The following is a 19,710-nucleotide window of genomic DNA, read 5'->3' on the forward strand; positions in this document are numbered from 1 at the left end:
TTTAAAGAACACATTTTTTCATAAAAATAGAGAATTTACTGACTTGTTTTCTGTCCTGGTATTAAATCCATCCCAGGTGGGACTTCAGAGAGTGATTTACTCAAGGTTTATATAAAAATATAACAAAAATTGTCAAGTGTAAAAATTATGTTTAAAGCACATGCTTTCTCTGTGTGTTTATAATGCTTTGCAAATATTTAGCTTTGCTTCTTCTCATTTCTTTGACACCATAAATTTTATACCACTTCCCTTTTAGAAAGGAAGAGAAATATGAATACTAATCCTGCTGCAAAATGATTCAGATTTTTCTTGCAAACATGAATTCCAGGAAAGCACAGTGTGCCAGGAAGGCACATAGCAGATTTTCTATGATCTGAGCAGACCAAGTAAAGGAGAGTCCTGGAGCCCTCGGTGGCTTTCTCAGGCTTTTATTGAGCATTTACGTGTAGTGCAGCAACCAGGTACATGGAAGGCAGGAGTGCCGGGGGCGGGGGAGGGGAGGGCAGTAGGCTGGTAGGCCTCCCAGCCTCTGGCGAACCTTCACTCTTTACTGGGCACTCTGGCATTCTCTTTCCTCTTCTCTCTCTTGTTCTCTCTCCTGTTCTGCTTCTTGCCTCTGCTTCTCTTGGCCAATATATTAATACGGCAGCCATGGCCTACAGAAATAAACACCACCACTAAAAATAACAATGTAACAAAATGCAGGTGCTGGCCATCAGTCATGCAATCCTAACGGCAGGAGGGCAGAAAAGCCTGAAAATCATTTACCCTGCACATGAGAATTAGAAACCATGAACAGTAGGCCTATCAGAACCTTAAACTATGATGTACTGTAGATCCAAGGTCTTTTTTTTTTTTTTTAATAGAGGCATGTTATTTATTTGTTTGTTTTGTTTGTACATGCACTGGGTACAGTCAGAAGCACGGGAGGGTGAGAGAATTCACCAGAGCCAGAGAGGGGAGCAGAGCAGGCAGAAGGACCGAAGTACACTGCTGAGGGGAGCAGCGGGCAGCAGGAGAGGTCTGCGCGCCATGTGGGACCCTCCTCCGGTGGCCGGGGAGCAGCCGGGGATCGAACTGGCGCTACAGAGGCTGCGGGCAGCTTCGCAACCCAGCGCTCAACCACTGCGCCACCGGGGAGGCCCAGATCCAAGGTCTTAATTGTTTAAGGACCTTCCTTGCTGCACCTCCCCCTGCAGTGACCTTTAGGGCTAACCGTCTCTAGGTCTGGCTGGGCAACCAGTGTGCAGGGGGAGAACAGCAAAACCCTCTGAAGACATACCTGCTGCACCTCCCCCTGCAGTGACCTTTAGGAATGGCTTTCGCCACGGTCCCTAGGTCCGGTTGGGCAACCAGGGCGCACAGGGGGAGAACAGCAAAACACCCTGAAGCAGAGGAAGTACAGCGGAAGTTCCCTGAAAAGACAGAAGCTTATCAAAAGATAACAGAATGCTAAAAATCTTATCCCGTCTTTCTAGAACTACAAACTTTAATCCCTTATTGTCTTTCTAATCTTCCTTCTTTCTTCTATAAAGGTCATTGCTTGTTATGTAGATCACCACCCTGATGCTGAGCCCATGAGCAAGCTGATTTCATTGATATTTATTGTTCCTGTGCTTTTGGAAAACATATATATACTGGTCACAAACTCAAAGAAAATTACACTCAGATTTTCACTCTTGAAGTGTGTCTGTTTGTCATTTCTTTCACCGACGCCCTGACTACCCTGCACGCTTCTCTCAACCCTGAGGTGGCCTCATCATCTACTGCTGTGCTGGTCCGCGGCAGGTGGCGCCCAACGTGGGGCCCCGACATTTCATTTCATTTCATTGAGTCTTCCACCCAAAGAAGAGGTGAGTAACAAAGAGATCATGTTGGGTAAGCTACAGAGGCTGCGGGCAGCTTCGCAACCCAGCGCTCAACCACTGCGCCACCGGGGAGGCCCAGATCCAAGGTCCCCCTGCTGGTGTGAGCCCTGTACTGACAGCTCCCCCGTTTTTACTTTATTGATGGGGGGGGACACACACCGGGCCTGTCTTAGGTTGTGGCAGTTTTACTCACGTGCTTACCCATCATAGCCACCCACTACCAGGATCCTAGGTAACGTAGTGGAGCTGTCTTAGGTTGCTACAGGTACACCACCATCTTACCCATCATTGGCCTACAGGTGGTCAAGGGCAATGTTTATCCACACCCTGGGATTTTCAGTGGGCTGTAATGGAGAATAGCGCATGTTTTGGAGAGCTACTTGCAGATTTTTGCGTCTATTCCACTGGCACCACAGGATGTAGAAAATGATTCCCAGGCAGAAGAGGATTGTACCTAGGAGTGATATTGCTCCCCCCAAGGATTTTGTCAGTCCCCAGGCCTTTGAAAGCCAGGAGAGGGCCTGATCAGGATTATATACCGAAGCACGGATGTTGTTAATGGTTAGAATTTGATTAGCCAATTGTGCAGTAAAATTGAGAAAGGTTTGGTTCCACAGGCCGCGCAGGTAGGCAGTAAGGGTATGAACTTGAAAGGAATAGTTGGAAAGGATGGCAGGTGTAACACACGTGAAGGCATAGGTAGGAATACAAGGAACATGAACAGTTAAAGTCAATAAGTCGATTTCTTCCTGTATTAAGGAAACTTGTTGATTCAACTGGAGTAGTCCGACTGCGAGATGGTTGTTGATGGAATTTTGTGTGAGAAAGGTGCTGGAGACTCTTTCCGAGAGAAGGTTGATTGTATCTCCATTGAGTATGGAGTTGGATAGAGTCAGACTCCCGACTACCGCGGCCACTGTTGCCAACGTCGAGAAAACGGAGACCAAGGCACCAACAGCCAAAGCCAGTACTGCGCGTCCATGGCGAATAATTACCTGGGAGGTAGACTCAGACACATTGACAGGCATAATTATAACCTTTGGGAAACGCATGATAACAAAGGAATTGCTGAGGGTTCTGGACCAACAAGAGGAGATTTGACAGGGGTGACAGCTGCAATTGAGGGAGGATTGATTGTTGAACGATAGATTGAAAGACACTATATAAAAAGGAGACAGGACGCAAACGCCTGCTTGAACAGTAAAATTAACTTTGGAACTGAGAGTGGCATTGTCAGAGAGAGTGCTGGGATGGTTACCACAGGTAGCATTATAGGAAGGGAATTGCAGAGAAACCAGCCAGAGCGAATGGGATGTTGTCCCTCAGTGGTGTGGGGGTCTCTATGGAGCACCATAGGCACGGAGTGGGGATGGGGACCTTGGAGTCCCCCTCGAGTTTGACTGACGAAAAGGAGTTATGGGCGAGCCAGTTACATCAAATTTTGAACGGCATTCATTAGCCCAATGGAGGCCCTTTTTGCAACGAGGACAGGGACTGGGAGGTCGCGGACGTGTAAGGGCACCCCCCTGTGGCCGGGAAGTGGAACTATTAGGGCGGGAGGGGCACTCATTACGAAAATGTCCCGTTTGACCGCACCCAAAACAGGAACCCCCTCTAGAGGGGTGTTGAGCAGACGGCTGCAGAGCCGCCGCCATAACGGTACCGGTAACAGTGGCGCCATCGATATCCTTACACAGGCGTATATACCCCGAGATGTCATGTTTGTCTTTCCAGGGGCGGATGGCTTCCTGGCACCATTTATTGGCTTTTTCGAAAGCCAATTGTTTAACCAGTATGGAGGTAGGTTCACCCTCCCCCATAATTCGGGAAGCCGCTGTTAAGAGGCGGGCCACAAAGTCCGCGAACGGCTCTGAGGGTCCTTGCAGAATTTTAGTAAGGGATTGGTGAGGTTGCCCCCTTGATCCCAGGGCCTTCCAAACCGATTTGGCTGCCAAGGCCACTTGCTCAAAAACGGCAGGATTATACAAACATTGTTGCTGGTTAGTACTATAATTGGGACCCTCCCCAGTTAACATTTCTTTAGTTTGTTGGGGAAAACCTCTCTGAAGGTTGGTTTGAGCATACTGGTCACAGAGTTCCGTAAACTGACCCTTCCACAAAAGATAATCCCCCGGGCTCAAAACCGCGCGGAAAGTGTCCTTCCAGTCATTGGGTGTCATAATAAAGGTTTCAAAGGTGTCTAACATTTGGTGAATAAAAGGGCTCTGAAGTCCATAGTCTCTGATAGATTCTTTTAAGAGCTTGAGGTCTTGGAAAGGCAGTGCCGAATGCTGCCGGACCGCCTGTCCCTGATCATTTTGAATAACCGAGACCGGGCAGGCCAGAAGGGATTCCCGAGAATTTTCAGAGTTGGAGGGTACAAATCTCGAAAGAACAGAAGTTAGGGACTGGTATAAGCCCAGGAAAGTCTGGGTCAGAGCCATGGGAGTTGAGTGGAGGGGCAGAGGGGAGATTGGGGAGGGAGGGATACCGCCAATTTTTGGTTGATGGGGGTGGTCTATCATAGGGAGGTGGATGGTCTGTATTGTCCTCCACATCCCCCTCGTCTGAAGAGGAATCTCCCCCCAGTTTTGAGGATTGAGAAGGGGGGGTTTCCATGGCTGAGCTTGCCGCGGCTGAGTATGTGGCGGGCGTTTTGCTTTCGGACTGAGCTGCGAAGTGCAATACCTCAGCCACTAGTTCACAAGCAGCTGCTCCCCCGTCACTAAGGGCATCATGGACTAGCTGCCACACAGAAAAAATACAGGGGGGAACAGTTTGGGGTCCGTAAAGGTCCCTGTGAAGAAGGAGGTCCGCTTTGACCTTTTCCCAGTTTTGTACTGAGACGGTGTCTTGCTGAAGGAACCATTTGCTGGTATTTGCGAGGACTGAGACTAGATTATGAAGGGTCTGAACCTTAACGGGAGTTCCATAATTTTTAAGGAGAAGTTGTAGGGCTCTAACAAGTTGGCCCTTGGACATGGTATTGCCCATGCCGATCACTTACCAATGACCTTACCTTACTGATTGATCGGTCCCTCAGAAGATCCTTCGTACTTGCGTCCCTGTTAAGGCGCCACTTGTCGGCCCGTCCCGCAGGCCGACGGGGTTCAGGAGCACGGCGGAGGGGCTGGGGATGAAAGACACGTACACAGTCTGGTTGCAGGAAGCAGGAACTCTCTCTCTATTGAAAAGAGGCATGTATATTTATATGAAAAGCCAGCACATGCGCTTTTCGTACCACAGCAGGCAGCCTGCACATGCACTTTTCGTGGATCTTGCAATATCCGGCTACTGTTGCATCAGATTTTGGTGACTCATCCTTGGGCGGAAGCGAACTCCACCCCAGGTCCCCCTGCTGGTGTGAGCCCTGTACTGACAGTGGATGCCATCCCCTCTACATCAAGACACTGGGAACTATAAATCCCATGATCCTCAAAGGGAAGTTGTGAGGACCTAAGGGCGGAGCTAAGCAGTCATTTTCTCTGTTTGTAAATAAAACCAGCCATGTTAGTGGGATCTGGGGCACTTGGCTGGTGCTCTTGGCCAGGCAGGTTTGGTCTCGGTGGTTCGTTTGGGATTCCAGGTCTGCGGAACAGGTAGGATGCATTTAAGAATTATCTTCCTCTTTTCCCCCTGAGTTGTACATGTCCTCATTTCCTTTTCCCTTGTATATAAACCTTTGTTAACCTTTAGTGTGTGCCTGCAGTTTAAGTCCCCTTTAAACACATGGCTGAAGACCCGTAGTCAGGCAACCGGTTTTATATCAGGGTTGTCCTGTAACAATATCTTAATGTGGCTTATAATGAAATACATCATCCTATGCTACACTGTCATTCTTACCAGAAGAAACATTTATGTGTTTCAACTAGTTCTTCATTTACTGCACATGATGTTCAGTGGACTCTTCCTAATTGAAAAGTTATAACCATCATTTTTGAGTAACCTCCATGCAATGGGGAATTTTACTGCTTACTGCTGAATTCTCATCACTTAGCACATAGCAGGTAGTCACTAAAAAATGAATAAATAAATTCACTGAATGGGGGAATTTTTTCACTATAGTCCTTTGTAAATTTCCTCTCTTCTGCTCTCTAGAACAACTCTTCTCATTTTTTTTCTTTATCTCCTTTTATTTTAAATCTTTTCCTCTTTATTTTCATTTCTGTAAAAATTCCCTGACTATCTTCTAAGTCATTTATTGCATTTCTAATATTTGTAATAGTATGTTTAACTTCAAAGATTTCTCCTTTTTTTTCTAACTGTTCTTTTTATAGTTGTATATTTTCTTTGTTTTAAGGATATCTTCTATCTTATATGGTATCTTCAGTCTTTAGGGATATCATTGTTTGCTTGTTTTACTTTAATTTCCTGAAAAGTTTGGTGCCAAGATTGGCTTGCTTCTTTTTGATTTCCCACTCTAGTTCTGCTATTAGCACCTAGCCATCTTTTTCCTGTATGCTTTTCTCTATTGTGGCAAAAGTTTGTAATTTTATAACTTTTAAAGTTTCCTTCCTTGCCATTTTGGCAGAATTATGAGAGGAATTGGTGGTATGTTTATGTTTCAATGTATCAGTTTAAGTAGAATATCCCACTATATTTTAGTTGAAAAATTTAAAGGATTTAGGATTAGGTTAGGTAGTTTTTTCATAAAGAATTGCAGACAGCATGGGCAAATACTCTACATGAAGATAGTGAATGGTGTTATTATTTTTTAATAATAAAATATAACATTTCAGTAATCTGTCTTAGCATATTAAATATTTTTATAAGTTTGAAAAACCACATTACTAGATTTTGTTAAAAAGTTCTAGTGATAGTTTTGGGGATTTGTACCACTTTTAAGGTCATTTGCAAAAATCCCCAAGGCAAAGTCGTACTAAGAACATATGAATAACTTGTATACCTGAAATGGGGAGGGTAGGAAGGGAAATAACATCTCTGAAAACTATCCTTCCATAAGTAGCAAATATAGAAACAACTTATAGGAATTGTCAATAGTGTTTCAATTCCTAAGTGGATGCTTAAATGACAGATCATTTTCTTCCCTCCAGGAGGCACTGTCTGCAATGAATCAGTCCGTCACCACGGATATCCATGAAGAAAATGAAAGGAGTCATTGGTAGAAGTACAGATGAGAAAGTTTTGATAAAACTTTGGTTTCCTTCAATAACCTAATAAAAAAGGTCTATGGTAGTGATCTTTTCATTTTAAAAACAATTTATTTATACATACAGAATAGATACATAAATTAAAAAGTGGAGTAGTACTGAAGACTTTTAAAATGTGTGCCCCTTTCCACCTTTTTTCTTTCAAATATTTTTCTATATCTACATGCTTATTTTAAGAAAAAAGAGGTACATACAATTTTCTTTTAATCAATCAGTTTTAGATATTATTTAACTTATATGTTAGTCCAGACACTCCAAGAAGCACAAAGACAGAAACTTTATTGGGGGAATAAAACCTGTGAGTAAAAATGGAGAGGGGCCTGGAGATAGGACTGGGAATACTCTCAGATTGCTTGCAAGTCTAAGTCAGAAGGCAGGGAAGGAAGGATGGAATCACCTTTGGCTATAGAGCATTTTTTTTAAAGATTTATTTATTTGTGCATACAGGAGCTGGGGTGAAGGCCAGAGGTGTGAAGGGTGAGAGACTTCACCTGAGACAGAGTGCGGAACAGAACAGATGAACTGACTGTGAAGTACACTGCTGAGAAGAGCAGCAGGCGAGCCAAGAGAGGACTGCTGTGCCATGTGGGTAGCTTCCTGGCCGGGGATCGAATTCCTGCTGCAGAGGCTGTGGATAGCTTCATAGGTTGTATCTTAAGCCCTTGCGCCATGAGGGAGGCCTTATAGAGCATTTCTAAGGAATCTATAGTCAATGATCTACTTACTGAGCAAGTCCCTCTCTCCTAGCAACAAGCTATCTTACTTTCCTTTTGTCTTTCCCTTTGTCTTTTAGTCATTGTCTATGAGAAACCCGTGGGAAGTATCACCTTTGCATAAATGTGCTAATGGATTTCAAATTGCAGCCACTGGACCTATTGAGCAGATATATTCTCTGCAATTGAATCCTGAGACAGAGCAGTCTCCTGTGTGCCACCACTTTCAATATGACTGGTGAAGATTTTAACTCTCTTATAAAACCCCATTTCTCTTTTTATCTCCCCTCAAATGTAATTATACTCCAATTTTGATTAAATCCATATTCAGTGCTTTTGTTGTTATGACTGTAAAATTTGCTCATAGGTGAGACAGATAACGTGCTGTGATGGTATTTATTGTGCACTTTTTATTTTTCCTAGAAATTATAATTGTCTTATTTTCTCCAACTTGATTAGTTTTCTTTGAATGTAATGCCAAAATTCTTTACAATCTCTAATAGCTTTGTGAAATATTTCTTAACATAAATTTCCATATAGTCAAATTTTACAGCATATCTGCTAAATTCAGGAATGAGCAGGTAAATGTTTAACAACTAGCTCTCCTGATTGGGGGGACTGTATGATCTTACCTTGATTTTTAACTTTTTCTCTAATCAGTTTCATAAATACCACCAGTACAGCAGATTTCAATTAACCAGTGTAATGTCACTGAATGCCAAGTTGGGAAGAAAAGCACACAGTCAGCTCTTATAAGCCTGGGCAAGTTGTCTCTAGGGTACTCCTGCATAAGTTCCAGCTATGGCATACTGCTGAGCTCGACCTCCTGGAACCTCTCTTCATCCTGCTGCAATGTAGATTTGTCATTCTCCAGGCCTGCTGTAACTTCAACTCTCCTGTGTTTCCCTACTTTCCTTCCTGACAACAGGTATTGTCTTGGTTTACCACCTCATTTTGTTGAAAAGTATCCTTAGTTACTTCCTGAGAAAGTCTACAGAGGAGGGTGATAAACCTCCATTTCTTTTTACATTTACAGTTGCTAGCTTGCATCTCTGAAGAATGTCTCCCTCTACTCTTATATTTCTTTGTAACTTTCTGGGATATAGAACTCTGGTTTTAAAATTGTATCTCTCCACAATTTTATAGATATTGCCCCCTCCTCTTTTAGTTTCTCAATGTTGCTATTGAGAAGTTTGATGCCATAGTCTCTCTAAACTTTTATTTTTTTATTTTTTTTTTTTTTAGAGGCATGTTTTATTTATTTATTTGTTTGTTTTGTTTATACATGCACTGGGTACAGTCAGAAGCGCGGGAGGGTGAGAGAATTCACCAGAGCCAGAGCGGGGAGCAGAGCAGGCAGAAGGACCGAAGTACACTGCTGAGGGGAGCAGCGGGCGGCAGGAGAGGTCTGCGCGCCATGTGGGACCCTCCTCTGGTGGCCGGGGAGCAGCCGGGGATCAAACCGGCGTCACAGAGGCCGCGGGCAGCTTCGCAACTCAGCGCTCAACCGCTGCGCCACCGGGGAGGCCTCTCTAAACTTTTAAATGTGACTTTTTTTCTTTCTGCAAATTTTCAGGATCATTTCTCTCCCTAGTAGTCTGCAATTTCATGATGTTGCACTTACCATAATTTTCCCGTTCACTATTGGTAGCAATCTATCTGGAGCTTGTACATATTAGTAGTCTTTTTTTTTTAAACATTTATTTATTTCTTTGTTTATTTGTTTATTCATTTATTCAAGAACTGGGGTATAGGCCAGATGTGCGGGAGGGTGAGAGGATTCACCATAGACAAAGCAGGGAACAGAACAGGCAGACTGACTGAAATACACTGCTGAGGGGAGCAGCAGGCAAGACAGGAGAGGTCTGCCACGCCATGTGGAACCATCGCAGCCACCGGGATCAAACTGATGCTGCAGAGGCTACGGACAGCTTCACAGCACAGCGCTCAACCCCCTGCGCCACCAGGGGAGGCCCTAAGTAGTCCTTTCAATGTGTACACTCATTTTGCTTTCTGTAAAATGACCATTTTTAATAAAAAAATAAAATTCATGTGTGTATGTAAAACAATGATGTTTTTGCCATAAATAAATAAATAAAGCCAACATGGGATAGGAAAGGACTCCTACCAACATTTTCGTCATTGGACATGTCAATTAAGGCAAGTCTACCTCTACTGGTCATCTGATCTACAAATGTTGTAGAATTGACTCAAGAACCATTGAGATATTTAAGGAGGCTGCTGAGATGGAGAGGACTCTTTCAAGTATGCCTGGGTCTTGGGTAAACGGAAAGGTGAATGTGAGTGTGGTATCACCATCTATATCTCCCTGTGGAAATTTGAGACAAATAAGTATTATGACTTTTACCAATGCCCTAGCACACAGAACCTTTATCAAATACATGATTGAAAGTTCATCTCAGGCTGACTGTGCTGTCCCAATTGTTGCTGGTGTTGGTGAATTTGAAGCCTGTGTGTCCAAAAATGGGCCGACCTGTTAGCATACCCTTCTGGCTGACACATTAGGTATAAAAAACTAATTGTTGGAATTAATAAAATGGATTCCATTGATCCACTTTATAGCCAGAAGAGGTACGAGGATATCGTTAAGAAAGTCAGCACTTACATTAAGAAAATTAGCTACAGGGACCTCCCTGGTGGCACAAGGGGTTAAGCACAGCATTGTGAAGCTATCTGCAGCTTCTGCAGCACAAGTTTGATCCCCAGCCAGCCAGGGAGTTACCGACATGGCGCAGCAGACCTCTCCTGCCTTGCTCTGCTGCTCCCCTCAGCAGTGTATTTCAGTCAGTCTACCTGTTCTGCTCCCCACTCTGTCTCTGGTGAATCCTCTCATTCCCCCTACCCTCGCACCCTGGCCTGTACCCCAATTCTCACCCCCCACACCTCTGGCCTGTACCCCAGTTCTTGTATGCATAAATAAATAAATCTTTAAAAAAAGAAAACTGACTACAACCTGACACAGTAGCTTTTGTGCCTGTTTCTTGTTGGAATGGTGATAACATGTGGGAGCCAAGTGCTAAAATACCTTAGTTCAAGAGATGGAAAGTCACTTATAAGGATGGCAATGCCAGTGGGGCCATGCTGTTTGAAGCTTTGGATTGCATCCTGCTGACAGATCACCCAAATGACAAGCCTGCCCCTCCAGGACATCTACAAAATTCGTGGTGTCTGGACTGTATCTGTGGGCCGAGTTGAGATTGGTGTCCTTAAACTTGATATAGTGGTCACGTTTGCTCCAGTCAGTGTTACAACTGAGGTAAAGTCTGTGGAAATGCACCATGAAACATTGAGTGACGCTCTTCCTGGGGACAATGTGGGCTTTCATGTCAAGAACGTGTCTTTCAAAGATGTTCATTGTGGCAACGTGACTGGTGATAGCAAAAACAATCCACCAATGAAAAAAAAAAAAACAACAAAAACAATCCACTAATGAAAGCTGCTTGCTTTACAGCTTAGTTGATTATTCTGAACCATTCTGGCAAAATCAGTGTTGGATACTCACCTATGTTGGGTTTTCACAGAGCTCACATGGCTTGCAGTTTTGCTGAGGTGAAAGAGAGAAGATCGGTCATCATTCTGGGAAAAAGCTGGAAGATAGCCCCAATTTCTTGAAATCTGGTGATGCTGCTATAGCTGCTATGGTTCCTAGCAAGCCTGTGTGTGTTGAGAGCTTCTCTGACTATCCCCTTCTGAACTCTTTTGCTGTTCATGACATGAGACAGAGAGTTGCCATGGGCGTCATCAAAGCAGTGGACTAGAAGGCAGCTGAACTGACAAGGTCATCAAGCCTGCCCAGAAAGCTCAGCAGGCTAAATGAATATTATCCCCAATACCTTAATCAGTGGTGGAAGAATGATCTCAGATCTCTTTATCTCAATTGGCCATTTAACTTTAATAATAAAAGATAGGTTGATGATAACAATGTATCATAAAAACTTCAGAATGAAAGGCGGATTTTTGGGGGGGACATTTTGGTTTCTTTTATGTGATAGTTTTAATAGTTTTTAAAACCAGTATTTTTTAATGGAAACAACTTGACCAAAAACCAGTCACAGAATTTTGAGACCCATTAAAACAAAGTTTAATGAGAAAAAAATTGGTTTCCATAAGCAAATATGGACTTGTTTTGAGGTAGATTTTATCTCTTGTTATAACCAGCTGCATTATGTTGGGAAAAAGGATGAATACCTTTTCTTTCCCATCCTTTAGATGATCTCTTCTTTGAGGTAGAAAACTTAAATCTCATGCCAGAAGAACTTAGAAAATTCAATTGTTTTGAAGAATGGACCATGCAATGAAAATTTAATACAAAACCCCCCTTTATTATGTTTCAATTCAACAAACTTGTGTCGAGACTCTACTTTGCGCCAGACTTCCAGAGAATAAAGAGATGAAAAACAAATGGTACCTGTACCTAAGGAACTAGTTCCCAGTCTCCTGGGAATGATAATTAGAATATAAGCCAGGATATATGTCATAAATGCATGCAATATTCTGTGAGGTCCAGTTTGGGGGAGGAAAAAGAAGGTGGCCATTTTAACAATGTTTTAGCAGTAAAAAGATGAAAAAAAAACCCCACAAAACCAAGCAAGTGAATGGTGAAGAAAGCCATTCCTTAACTAAACTAACTAAAAACATGAGGCCATTCAGGTATACAGACTTAAAGACCTGGTCCTGATTGGCAGGAAGTTTTACCCACAGGAAAAAAGAAGTTGTGAGGGAATTCCTTGCCATACAGCTCAGGAATTCTCCCCCAATCTTATTTAGTGAGAAAAGAATCAGGTCTCCCCAGTTATAGTTCTCTTGTCAGTTAAGACAGTTGTTAGTCCTGAGTCACCCCAAGGCACTACCTGAAATGTGTTCTACAACCTCATTCAAACACCAAAGGATTCACATAAAAAATAGTACACTTTAGAGAGAATAAACATTTTGGATCTGATTGTAACTACAGGCCTATCTCCTATTTAAACCATCAGAAATGCCGATACAACAGCTGTTTTCCTGGAAGCCTTTTCCTGGCAGTCACAACAGGAGGAGGCTTGTGAAGACACCCTAAGAGTAGTCCTATACATTAGGCTGCAGAATTAGGTTTATCACAGGAAAACCCAGAATGATTTAGTCTTTTCATCTCTCACTCCATTGTAATGGTGGCAAACACAGCATCTATTTCAAGAAGACAAAGAGAATTACAGATATTGAAGATTCTGGTTGCTCCTTTCCTTTCCTCTGGTACAGCCTTTGTTGTTCAATCACAAACAGTGATATTTCCTCCAATAGATTTGTTAGGATCTGCAGCAAGCATGGTTGCTCCAGAATCTACTTGCTGTACTGTCTGGTTGGTAATTACCACTGCAACACCAAACCCATCTGCTAGCTGCAGAAGTGTCTGCAGAAACCTGGCCAAATGCATCTGCCCGGCAGAGAGCGCACCTTAACTGTAATAGTCTATTCTGTTAGCAGTACATACCTGGACTCTTCCATGATGGCTGGTGCTTGGTAAAGAAGCTGGCTCTGGTGTCTGTGTTGAACCCTCTGGTATATGCTACATTATTCAGGATGTCACTACCAGAGAGGCCATATCTCTGTCACTGCTAGCAGTGATTCTTGCCTAATGGGACCCTCAGTGTCAATGTGCATAGCCTTTCCTTCACCTCCAACTCCATTGATGGGAAGTTGGTATGTTATAATGTATGGCAGATCTGGCTCTTGCCCTTTTGGAACTGAACAAACATTTCTTTGATAGATCAAGGCTCAATTTCTCTTTGAAGTAGCTTGTCAAGTTCTTTGGAACAAGAGGTAATCTACATGATTTCAGTCGCCTTTGGTGGATTCAGTTGCAGCGGTGAAGCCCATTGTTACTAATTCAGTTGCCTCAGAATTTTATCAGCTTGGACCTCACCTATCCTTTTAATGTTTATTAGCCCCTTCTTTGGTGTATAAGCAACACTCTCAATAGTATGAAGTTTGGCATCTTCCAATTTCTTCACATCATTGACATTTATGATATATTATACTGTTTGTGAAATAAGTTGTGGTCAAATCTGTTAGAGGATTCACCAGAGAGAGTGGGGAGCAGAACAACCAGATCTACTGAAATACACTGCTGAGGGGAGGAGCAGGCAAGACAGGAGAGGCCTGCTGAGCCATGTGGGTTGCTTCTTGGCTGACTTGGGATTGAATTTGTGCTGTAGTGGCTGGCAGTAGCTTGATAGTGCTGTCTTTAACCCCTGTTCCACCAGGGTGGTTCCAAAGCTTTCTTCTTCTGCTGAAGTATCTTGCATTTGCTTCAAGCTGCACCTGCATAGCCATTACTCAGTGTTTCATAGTGGCCGACAGGACTGCTTCCTCTGCTAATAGCATGCTCTGGCTTCCTTTAGCTGGCCCAGTGTGCACCCACATGTGGCTGAGCCCCAGACCTCCTTTCTGGTGCCCTACTTCTACTCCCTTACTCAGGCTTTCTGCATAGAACTTGAAGGAATTTCAACCCCTATTCATGTGTCTAGAGGATGGGAGGTAAGGTCTCAGCTCACCTCAGGACCAGGTCTCAGCGTGTACTTGTCGTGTGACTTTCAGAAATCACGCCGAACCCTCGCTATAGCTTAGGAGTTTAAGATAAGATTTATGTTTGCTTGCTGGATAAAAATGACTTTGAAATCAATAGCCACTGTAGTTTTTACTATCAGACTCAAAGATTATATAAATTGCATAACAAATGGTCAGATATTAATATGAGTTTATCGAACATAGGAAGTCTATGATAAGCTTATGCAAACACACAGGAATAAAGCATGAAGAAGAAATTCATAAAAAATTATTTCCAATTATTATGAAGGTCATGTAAGTGCATTTAATTTGAATATTTTTCTTTATGCTAATTGCATTAAATTAAAATGAAGCCAAGTGCTATTTTTCCTGTATTTTTACATAGCTCTAAATTTCATGTTTAGTTTGCCCTATTGCAGAAAAAAATTTGGTTCTTATTTTTAAAAATCAAAGATTTAGAAATTGTTGAATCTGAAAAAAAATTGTTGGATCTATACTTAGTTGTTACCACCTGAGTCTTCTTTATACATCGAAAATGCAGCTGGGTCTTTGGGCAGGAAGCTCCCGGCATTTCCTGGTGAGATATAGATTGACCAAGAGGATAGCCCTTTTATTTTTAACTAGGATGGTATATACATTTCTTTTTATTTATTTATTTGTTTGTTTGTTTGTTTGTTTTGTTTTGTTTATACATGCACTGGGTACAGTCAGAAGCGCGGGAGGGTGAGAGAATTCACCAGAGCCAGAGCGGGGAGCAGAGCAGTCAGAAGGACCGAAGTACACTGCTGAGGGGAGCAGCCGGCGGCAGGAGAGGTCTGCGCACCATGTGGGACCCTCCTCCGGTGGCTGGCCGGGGAGCAGCCGGGGATCGAACCAGCGCCGCAGAGGCCGTGGGCAGCTTTGCAACCCAGCACTCTACCACTGCGCCACCGGGGAGGCCCTATATACATTTCTTAACATGACAATTGGTACTCACTGCATCATAGAGGTAATAGATGCCAACACTACCACTGCTGAAAGTCACCAGAGCACATTTGTTTTAGAAGTGCTGGGCTGGCACTGTGACTGTTTGGCCCTTGTCGCCACTTTTTCCTGTGGACTCAACTGGATTTTTATTCCTGAATGCCCTCCAGATGGTAACTGGGTGGAAAATCTCTGTTACTGGCTCACTGAGATAAGGACCCATGGTTCTCACCTCAATATCATCATTGTGGCTGAAGATGCAATTAATAAAATAAATATGGAAAATCAATCACCTCAGAAGACCCTGAGAACACTATAGTGAAGCATCTGGAGTGTGACATATAGGTCACTGTCTTGCGAATGTGTAATGGGTGGGACTCCATCAGCCTTTGTCTCAACCCTAGACAAGAGGATGGTGTGGAGGCAGTGATGGCATTATTGGAGGGGCCCAGACACCCCAGCGTGTGTGGTGAGCCGCTCTGGTAACCTGGCTGCATGCCTGCCCCTCATGAAATGTGTCCATGTGAACAAAGGTGTGCCCATGGTGACAGATTAGAAGAAATTTGACTGTGATTGCTGTTACTATAAAAGATTTCTGCTACAGACTGAATGTTTGTGTCCTTCCGAAATTCTTATCTTGAAAACTATACTTCAATGTGATGGTGTTTGGAAGTAGGTCCTTTGGGAAATTGATTAAGGCAGGTCATGAAGACCTGCCCTCACAAATGGGATTAGTAAGGGAAAATTACGAGGGGAAAAATATTCCTTTCTTTTTCATGTGTCAAGGAAATAAGACATATTTTCATTTTGGGGCCTCCCTGGTGGCACAAGGGGTTAAGATGCAACCTATGGAGCTATCCGCAGCCACTGCAGCAGCATGAGTTCGATCCCCAACCAGGGAGCTAACCACATGGCACAGCAGACCTCTCCTGTCTAGCATGCTGTTCCCCTCAGCAGTGTATTTCAGTTGAGCTGCCTGTTCTGCTTCCCACTCTGTCTCTGGTGAATCCTCTCACACACCCCCACCCCTCATCTCTGGCCTGTACCCCAGCTCTTGTATGCATAAATAAATAAATTTTTACAAAAATATTTTCATTTTGCCCACAAAGAATAAACTGAGAGCAATATGAACATCCTCCATCAGAGTATAAATAATAATAAATATTTTTTGGATGACAAAAATTTTTGGATCTTTTCTTAAAATTTTAATGATTTTATCCTTTGACCCAGTCTAACTACATTAAGTGCTTTTATAAAATATTTGCACAAAATTTCAAATATATATATGTGAAAACATGTTTGTTGCATTTCTACTTGCTTGTCTAATAGGCATCTCAAATTAACATATCAGAATCACACTCTTGAATTCCCCCATCTGATTCCCAAACACTGCCCTTTCAAAACCCACTTACTCTTTGTCTTTCCTCAACTCAGTAAATAGCAACTCCGTTTTTTAGTTGCTTAGGACAAAACCAGAACTTACCCTTAACTTCTTTCTCCATTACCCCATTTTCAGTCTATCAGGAAGCTCTGCTTGTTCTGATTTAAAAAATATATAATTTATCCAAATGTTTATAACACTTCTATAGATATCTAATTGGGTCACCATCACCTATCATCTATACTATTAAAATAGCTTTGAACTGATCTGTTTTCTCACTTGCCACTTTACTGTAAGACAGAAGAGTCTTTTCTTAAATGTAAAAGCCAGTTTTATTGCTCTGCAACTCCTCTTTTTTTCCCTATGTGATTTTAAGGACAAATGTTTGTTAAAGACAAACAACAATCATAAATCTGTGTTAATGAGCACACAATGCATAAAGATGTAATCTGTGAGAATAACAATATAAAGTAGGAAGGAAAAGAGTGCATACTATTGAAGATGAGTTTATATTAATTCAAACTTGGTTATTATAAATTGAAGATGTCTTGGTTTTATAAACTCCAGAGAGAACACTAACAGAATAACTCAAGCAGGGGCCTCCCTGGTGGACTAGGGGTTAAGTCTCAGCACTATCACCACTATGTTGGGTTCGATCCCCAGCCAGGGAGCTAACCCACACGGCACAGAAGACCTCTCCTATCTCTCTGGCTGCTCCCCTTTGCAGTGTATTTCAGTAAATCTGCCTGTTCTGCTCCCCACTCTGTCTCTGGTGAATCCTCTCACCCCCTGCACCTCTGGCCTATACCCCGGTTCTTCTATGCAAAATAAATGAAACCTTTAAAAAAAATAACTAAAGTATATGCAGAAAAAGGAAGGGAATTAAAAGAGTATTGTCCAAAATCAATTAAACACAAAAGACAGTAATAGAAGACTTTCAGGGAGAAAGAGATGTATAATATATAGAAAACATTGTGCTCATCTTATCTTGTCTATAATTACATCAAATATAAGTGAACTAAATTTTCCAATTAAAGGGCAGAGATGGGCAAAGTGAATTAAAAAAAGATAAAAGCAAGATTGGACTATATGATGTCTACAACAAGAGGAGTCTTTTTAAAACATAAATTGGATAAGGTCGCTCTTCAACTTAATTTACTTAGAATTCTCTCACTAGAGAAAAATGAAAACTTTTTTTTTAAAGATTTATTTATTTATACATACAAGAGCTGGGGTGCAGGCCAGAGATGCAGGGGGGTGAGAGGATTCACCAGAGACAGAATGGGGAACAGAACAGACAGATTGACTGAAATACACTGCTGAGGAGAGCAGCGGGCAAGACAGGAGAGTTTTTCTGTGCCCTGTGGGTTACCTCCCTGGTCGGGGATCAAACTCATGCTGCAGTGGCTGCAGATAGCTTCATAGTGCTATGACTTAACTCCTTGTGCCACCAGGGAGGCCACTCCCCCAAAATAAAAACTTCTTACTTCTCTTAGTGTAGTATCTACAACCCTGGCCACTCAATCCTCCACTCTGGCCTCAGTAACCCTCATACAGTTCTTTGGAGAAATTTGATTCTTCATCAAAAAATTTGCACTGTCCTTTTCTCTATATATTTGCATGGGCTGTGCCTTCCCTCCACACTTTTTTATGACAAAATGTTCCTCTCTCAGCGAGTTCTTCCCTGACTTTAGAATTTAAAACACTCATAATATTTATTATCTTTTTATTGTTTGTACCACATACTAGAATGCAAGCTCTAGTAAAGCATGGAGTGTGCCTTAGTCACTGATGCCTTTCCTAGGCCTATAACTGTTAATGACAAGAAGTATTTTTTAAGTAAATAAATAAGCTGAGAAAAACTGTAAATATCCTAAATGTTTATCATGAAGGCATAGTTAAATATAGTACCATTCAGTACTGTGTACCCATGAAAAAGGATGAGGTTAAACTCTACATACTAAAAGAAAAGACTGGTAAGTTTGTAAGTTAAAAGAACAAGTTACAAAATATAATGCATGTTATAATCTTCTTTATGCAATACAAGAATATAACGTATTTGTCATATATGTGCTTACATTTGCATTAAAAATATTGGAAGATTTTATATTAAAAGCTTGATCTCTGAGGACTTGGTAGATGGGGGGTAGGCTTATATTTTTACATTACACATTTCTTTTTCAAAAATTTATTTTATTTTATTTTTTTATTTATTTATACAAGCACTGGGTACAGTCAGAAGCATGGGAGGGTGAGAGAATTCACCAGAGCCAGAGCAGAGAGCAGAGCAGAGCAGATAGACTGATGAAGTACACTGCTGAGGGGAGCAGCAAGCACTGCAGGAGAGGTTTGCGGCCAAGTGGGACCCTTGCCCGGTGGCTGGGGATCAAACCGGGGAACCGGCGTTGAAGAGGCTGCAGGCAGCTTTGCAACCCAGCGCTTAACTGCTGCACCACTGGGGAGGCCCTCTTTTTCAAAATTTTTAACGAAGCTATTAAAAGAAAACATTTTAAATTTTCATTATAGCTTTTAGTTTTAAGGCAAGGAATTAAAAGAGTATCATGAACACAAATTATTGCCAAGTAAGTAGGATAAAAAAAATCTCAAAACAATAGTAATATGTGTGGTGCCATTCATGTTTCAGTTGAAATACCAACATTCCTACAGTCAAAAAAAACCCCAGAGGACTCCAGAGCCTCCTGAGTATCTGTAAGATCTAGCATTAGCATCTAGGTCCTTACCTCTCGAAGGAGATTCACAGAGACTCCGAAATTAGAAATGAAACCTTTTTATTTTATAACTACAGGAAGCTATTTTTAAAGACATAACATATTTACCATATGTTCTTAAGAAATTGTTTTTATTAGTAGTTTTAAGTAAAAACAGGATTGATAGCTGATATAAATGTAGTCTATATTATCCATGAAAAACACACAAAACAAGATTAGTCTTGATGGAGAGGGAGTCGGGTTTTTCTTTCTATTGAGAAAAAACAGAGCCTCCTCGGTGGTGCAGCGGTTGAACGCTGGGTTGCGAAGCTGCCCGCAGCC

The 19,710-nt window shown here is 42.2% G+C and overlaps 2 pseudogenes; one reads left to right on the top strand and one right to left on the bottom strand.

Annotated features, from left to right (window-relative positions):
- The first annotated feature begins 9,857 nt into the window (after positions 1–9,857).
- Positions 9,858–11,590, top strand: LOC119260531 (elongation factor 1-alpha 1-like; annotated as a pseudogene).
- Positions 11,591–13,018: 1,428 nt separating this feature from the next.
- On the bottom strand, positions 13,019–14,082 carry LOC119260352 (DNA repair protein RAD51 homolog 1-like; annotated as a pseudogene).
- Positions 14,083–19,710: the final 5,628 nt, after the last annotated feature.

Source organism: Talpa occidentalis, unplaced genomic scaffold (assembly GCF_014898055.3).
Source record: "Talpa occidentalis isolate TD23 unplaced genomic scaffold, MPIMG_talOcc4v2.1 talOcc4.6, whole genome shotgun sequence".
Taxonomy (NCBI): Eukaryota; Metazoa; Chordata; class Mammalia; order Eulipotyphla; family Talpidae; genus Talpa; species Talpa occidentalis.